This window comes from Bidens hawaiensis, unplaced genomic scaffold, assembly GCF_021521415.1.
Source record: "Bidens hawaiensis isolate Kalapana, Puna unplaced genomic scaffold, B.hawaiensis_p1.1 tig00077288_1, whole genome shotgun sequence".
Classification (NCBI taxonomy): domain Eukaryota; kingdom Viridiplantae; phylum Streptophyta; class Magnoliopsida; order Asterales; family Asteraceae; genus Bidens; species Bidens hawaiensis.
Genome location: NW_027503321.1, coordinates 28407 through 35460, shown reverse-complemented (window position 1 = coordinate 35460; position 7054 = coordinate 28407). Strand labels below are relative to the sequence as shown.

Genomic DNA, 7054 nt, shown 5'->3' with positions numbered 1-7054 from the left:
AAATTCACTTGTTCTAGAAAACAATTTTGCAGCTGTGGACTTGTCATCTGCTACCAAAACTCTGTTCAAGTCAACAAGATTCATTATGCATGTCAACTTTCAACTCATTTATGGCTTTGCAATGTGTATGCAGGGTACCTGAACATTAGAAGCTATTTCCTCATTACAGCTTTGCAAGACTCCCTCAACCTATTAGGAATTTCCTCAGCTTCTCTCTTAAGTTTCGATATCTTTTCCACAAGTTGGTTGTTCAACAGTAACTGTTCTTTATACTTTTTCTGTAGTGTGATTTGATACAAAATAAGTTTCGATATCCTTCTCGATAAGATTGAGAGTAGAAAATGATGTGATAAAGAAACTAACCTCAAATTCAGTTTTTTCATCAATAGCTTCATACACTTGTCTTTGAAGATTCTGAATTTCTTTGTCATTGCCAACTTGACAATCCTGTAAAGACCATGTGCGTGTGCTTTATAAAATGCATATTGGCAACATAGCTTAACATCATTAATTCTATATAGTAGTGTGATTACATCCTAAAGCAAGTGATCAGCTGTATTAGAAAATATAAGTGATTATCTGAAGATTAACATAACTGAATTTTGCTTTAGTGCTGATGATTATAAATAATAGGCTAGTTACAATGCCAAAGATGATACTAGTTATTATTGAAATGACTCCAATTAAGCAACCCGCGCTTCGTTAAGAAAAAAGTAGGAGAAAACAAGAAAAGTTGAAACTTACAGAAACTTGTTTTGCAGGAGTCATACTAATTAAATCAAGATCAGGTATGAAACCATTGTTCATCTTGAACCACGTGTCTTCATCAGCAACATCACCAAATTCGTATGGAAGAGGGCTATATTCAGGGGGTGTAGATTATAAGATCGTTTAGCGACAAATGCATGTGGAGCTGGTTTAAAAGTAGGAGTACTAAAAGCATCTCCTTGTTGCGTGTCAATGGTTTCTTGTGTTAAGGATTCACTACCCTACAAACACTCTAAATTATCAGCCAGTGGTATAGATGAAACATAACAATAAATAACTAATGAAGCCTTACCTGGGCTGAGATTCTTTCTCTGTGTGATTTCTCTCCTCCTCCAATTCCATAGCAAGCTTTTTCACGCTCTAGTTCATACTGATAAATGGAAACATAAACAATCGAGTTAACTATAAAAGAAGATGATGACTCAACTGGATTAACTTACCTTCAGCATATCATTTCTCAGTTTCAATATCTCTTGTTCCAGAACCCCCGCATGAGATCCCTGTCAAAGTAGTACACTGCATTCAAGTTCTAACCTTGGTGGCAATGTCACAACCTCAAAACAAGATATGATAAACACTTCACCTCAAGTTTCATGCGTAATTCCTCTATTTCGAGTTTTTGGCGCTTCAGTAAGGCAGCATCTGTCAGAATCTATTGAGATTATTAAAAAAAAAAACCATTTAGCTCCAATAACAATGGACAACAAAACATAAATAAATAAAAGATAAGGTCAATATATGCTTCAGATCCACAGTATGACTAGGGCTGCAATCGAGCCGAGCCGAGCCAGGGTTTGCTTGAGCTTTAACTTAAACGAGCTGGCTCAAGCTCGACTCGTTTTCTTTATCAAGCTGAAAAATCGAGCTCGAGCTTAGCTTGTTCAACTCTCGAGCCGAGCTGCTGTAATTTTTTTGTTTTTTATTTATTTATTTTTTTACAAATTATTAAAAGGCAAAAATATAATTTTAACATACATATGATGAGTGGGTAAAAGAATGCGTTTTTATTGTCTAATATCGTGTGTTTTAGCTATTTATATATATCGAACACGATTACTTTGAGATCTTTTATGATTGCAGGTGTGTTGGTGCTTAATGGAGCCAAATGGAGCTTAATGGAAACTATTGGGATGATACTTGAAAGTTAGAACGAAGATGAATGAGGCTGATAGTCAAGATATGGAGAAAAAATGAAGAAGACCATACAGGCCGCAAATTGTGCTGTTAGGGCTGCAATTTGTGGTCCTGTCTGGTAAGAGAGGCCGCATGCAGGGGTGCAGATCAAGGAATTTTGGTAAAGGAGGCCGCAAGTTGCGGTCCTCTGACCACAAATTGCGGCCTATTTCGTAAAAAGACGCGGATTTTAGGTTTTTGCATCCATATATAAATATAACCTTAGGGTTACGAAGGGAAGACTTCTCCCAGCCATTTTGGGGTATTAGGAAGCCATTTTCCACCATCCTAACACTTACCAATCACCACAATCATCCATGCTTTTATCCTTCCACACCATAATCAAACTATTCAAGATGAAGATGCAAGGCTAAAGCTTTTGTGACCATCTCCGGGAGTAGGGTTGTGTTTGTAAGCAAGACTTTTTGGTATTTTGAACCTTAATATTGGATTGTTTGTGCATTCAACAGTTTTTCGTAATTGAATGTTTTGTGATTTTATCAGTGAATTGGTTTGTGGTCATCAACTTTTAGGATTAGGTTCTTAGAGTCATTGACCCGTTTATCTCTAGCCATTAAATCACTTACATTTATCAAACCCTAAAACTGATAATCAATTAGGTTATTATTCACCTAAGCCAATTGTTCGGATTAAGTTCTGACGGTCAGTGAGGTCAAATATCTAGTCTTTTGATTATAGGTGTAAGCAAACGAGTTTCCCAAATAAGTTTAATCAATTGGTCTAGGTGCTTCACAACCTGAAACCTGGAGTTTGGTTACTTTTCTTTTAATTGTCTTACAACTAAATCAATAATTAATCTACTTGACATCGTCTGTCCACCAAGAATAGTTAGTTACTAAGTATTGAACTTGATTAGCACTTTCCACTGATTCCATATGGATTCGACACCTTACTTGCCCTAGCTAGTAAAGGTAATTTTTATAAATGTTTTTGATTAACCTTTCGACATCGATCAACATATTATATAAAATTTAATTTATAACGTTATATGTTTTGTTTTTGTTATTTTTTTGTAATGTTTTAATGATCGAGTGGCATAATAAATGTATAATCTTAAAATCTTTTTTGGTATGCTATTATTATATATGATATTAAAATTTAGGGGTTAATCTAAACGAGCCAACGAGCTGGCTTGTTTAGAATCAAGCTTTTTTCGAGCGATCCGCAAACTTTTTGAGCGGCCCTAAGTATGACACTATGGCCAACGTCTCACTCCATATTTTTTACTATAAACAAGAATGAGCATTATGGTACATAGATTACAGTGAAATACATACCATAAGAATAAAGTACAAATTAAGTGACTGTTGAAGCCAGACAGCATTGTTCAGTCACTCACTAAGTATCTTAGATCAATATACTAATACCAAGAAACACAAAAATAGTGCATATACTTCTTTTCTTATAGAAACAAGGTATACACCTCCCGGATAGGATGGGTATGTTTCCTCTTATAGTGTATTTTGTCAACTACAGAAAACTTAAAAAATGAAACCTTTACTACTCAATCAAACTTCATGGGCAATAATTTACCGGCAAGATTGTCTCTCCCTAAATTGACCAGTATAGTTCAAACCAAGGAGAAATGTATGTGTCTCTAGATTTTCTAACCCTTTTTAGCTGTATATAATCAAAAAAAAATGGACTGAACCGGACAAAAATGGATCCGAAGTCTGAACCCGCCAAAACCATGTCTGAACCAGCCAAAAACAGGCCTAAACCTGTACAACCTAAACAAAGTCTGAACTAGCTTGTTTAGGCATCTTACTTACCAAAATTTTTTACATAATGAAGCAATGTGGGATCAAAATCACATTTAGCATGAGCACCTTGTTTTTACATTTTGGACTTTGTTGAAAAATAAATATATTACGTCTTTTACTTGTAAAACAGTATTAAATTATTAATAATTTTTGCCTATTATATATTTATTTTTCTTATTGCACCTTTTTTTCACGGATGTGCACTTTTTTGCACCTTGCGCTAGGCCACAGGCAAACCCTTTGCGCTTTCTGTGCACTGTGCACTTTTTACTACTTAGACCAAAATGATGGCCTCTTTAAGACAGCCTACACAAAAGCTACAATAGCATATGCTACAATTATCACAAAAGAGAATGGTATAAAGAACAAGACCGACCTCGTTTACTTGAACACAGTTGGTAATACGTTTAGCTCTACTAGCAAACTGAAGTGTTCCCTTGGTTTCCTCTATATGAACCTACATATATATGTACCATTTAAACAACAACAAAAATTAACATGTAGTACTCAATTGTGTAAGAAATAAGACATGACAATGAAAATGATGTCTATACCTCCTCTGGTGCCACAGTACAAATAATTGATGTTTTCGCATTGCCACCAAGTGCAGGTTGAAGGATGCGGGTGAGCTTGCTATCACGATAAGGAATATGTCCCCTGCAAAAAGAATGTAATCATTTTGCTCACCATTTCAACTATGTTATTAGTTAACCAACTTGTAGCACCTGTTCTATTAGATGAAACTTGCTTCATGTGCTAGGAAATATTAAGTAAGAAGATTATTAAGTGAAGTATTATCATTTGAAAACAAGCAAATCAACTGATGCGAATGAAGGATGCAACTAAATTTGGGTGGTAAGTTAGAAAAATAGGCTTCTGGGCCAGTTTATTTAATATTTCCAAATACCAAGAGGATTGATAAACATATCAATAAATCTATGGTTTTGGGAAGTTACTGCTTGCAGGAAAATGGGGTGTTGCACAACTAGACTAGAGGTAGACATGTACCTTTGCTTTGCGCCATCACTCAATTTGTTGATGACGTTGCCAAGAATCATTAAACTCTTGTTGATGTGCTTTCCCTCCTTCAATCGAACTCCACCAGCTCCAGTTTTGGCAATCCGCTCAGACCCAGCTAAGTCTACCAAATTCTAGTCCCAGATAGAGAAGAAAAACTCAAAAAATAGATACAATAATAATGCGCATTACCAAATAAACTGTAGGATAAAAAGGCTACAAACCAAGACAGAAACACGGATGGCATCATCCAAAGTTGAATAGTCATTAGAAGCTGAGTCTTTCCCCTTGCTCTCAATCACCTGAGATAATATAATGGCTTATAAACCATATAAGAAATTAAAGAACACTAACATCAACAATGGCAGAAGCAACTACATACCATCCGAAAGATGGTGTGAGATCTACTACTTCGGACATTCATATTAGTCTCACCAAAGTGTCTGTTGGCTGAAAGAAGCAAGCAATTGCAGATGGTTAACTGAAGTAACTAACAAGAAAATCTGAAATTAAATTCAAGCCTACCTTCCCCCATTTGAATGAGCTTAAGTACTTGATCGGCGCTATTAACAATCTCCTCCCTAAGGCCCGCAACGTATATACCGCGCTGCAACAAGTATACATCAGCAAAAGAGAGCATTTCTACTGTAATGTGACGTAATAAAATATAAAATAGAGTGCCAATACCTCCAAACTTTCATGAATTTGCAGCTTCTGATTCTCAACAGCAAAAAGGTCATTGATTTCTTCATTATATATCTCCATGTAAGAGACTCTAATGAGAAATTCCCTATCAGTGGACTGCAAAGCAAGCAAATGTTGATAGTTATACGTTGGCTTATAAATAGTAGTAAGAAGAAGTAATCTGATCTGATAGATACCGTGTTTGTTTTGGAAAAGATATCTTCGACAGCGCGGTGAATAATTCCCTGATCATTGTGAGATCCATTCATCGTAAAAGTTTTACCACTGCTTGTCTGTCCGTAAGCAAAAGCAGTACCTGGTCGCTCCGGAACGAATGAATTATTAAGTAATTGAAGTAGGGGTGTTAAGAATTCGAATTCAATACGCATTTGAGTCCAGTAAATCGAATATGAATTTATGATTTTTATTCAATTCGATTCGTAATTTGAATAAAAAATACACAGGTATATATTTATATATACAATTATACATAAATATATATGTATTTGTGCCAAATTCTAAACAAGATCCATACAAAATTAGATCCATTGCATACATAAATATAAAATATTACTTGTAATGTTGTGTATGTTATTGGTACATTATTCTGAATGTTTAAGCTTGGAACTTTTAATGTGGAGTGGATGTTCTCGACTTCCCGTTTTGAATGTTATTGGTATTTTATTTTGAATTATTTTATTAGGTCCTATTGTGATTATGTTTGGTGTTACAATGACAATTTTGGTATTTTTTGACTTTGGGTGAATTAAAAATTCGAAACGAGTTTGGAATAGGGAAAATAATACTAATACAAATACTAATACGAATCGAATAATGAAGTGTTAAGCGAACGCGAATAGGCAAAAATAAATAAATAAATTGAGAAATTAGGGTTAGTTAGTTAGGTACCATTGAAGCCTTGAAGGACGGCATGGATAATGTCCTTGGTGAGGAGGTCGTAAACGCTAGAATTGGAGCAATCGTGATCGAAAACATGATCTAAGTAGAATGAATGAATGAATTAGTGCAATTACAGGGAAGCAGCAAGTAAACAAAGAAGAAGGAGTTGAGTTTAGTAGTACCGAATGTATATGAAAGAGCAGGGGGGAGCGGGGTGCCGGCTAATGACCTGTGCAGCGAGATACGGTTGTCATCTACCTTCCAGTGACTGGTGAAACCACCTTCACCTTCATTACCATTAACATTAGCATTGACCACAGGCGGCCTCACTCTCACTGCTACGCATATTTTCTCCATCTCTCTGGACGATGGATGGATGGATGGATGGATGGATCTGAATAACACGCTGGTAGGCGGGATCCCTTTTTAAATTTTCATTTTCAATCAATTCCAATTTTATTCAAACCGCCCGGTCCGGTTCGGTTATACCCATTTGAGCCCTTTCTTAAGGGGTCTTTGGTCTAGCTTTTTTAACTTAGTTTATAGCTTTTTTTTACAAAATAAGTTTAATTTGGTGTTTTGTTTAGCTTTTTAAGCTTATGCTTATATAAGCTAATTTGAAGAAGCTTTTTTGAAGATGGTTTTTTAGCTTATTTGAAGAAGCTTATTTATTTAAGGGTGTAAGTTACTCATTTGTCCTTAAATGGTGATGGATTAACAATTATTGA

At 35.4% G+C, this 7054-nt stretch overlaps 1 pseudogene; it reads right to left on the bottom strand.

Moving 5' to 3' along the window:
* Positions 1 to 152: 152 nt before the first annotated feature.
* On the bottom strand, positions 153 to 6683 carry LOC143606805 (kinesin-like protein KIN-7N; annotated as a pseudogene).
* Between the last annotated feature and the right edge of the window lie 371 nt (positions 6684 to 7054).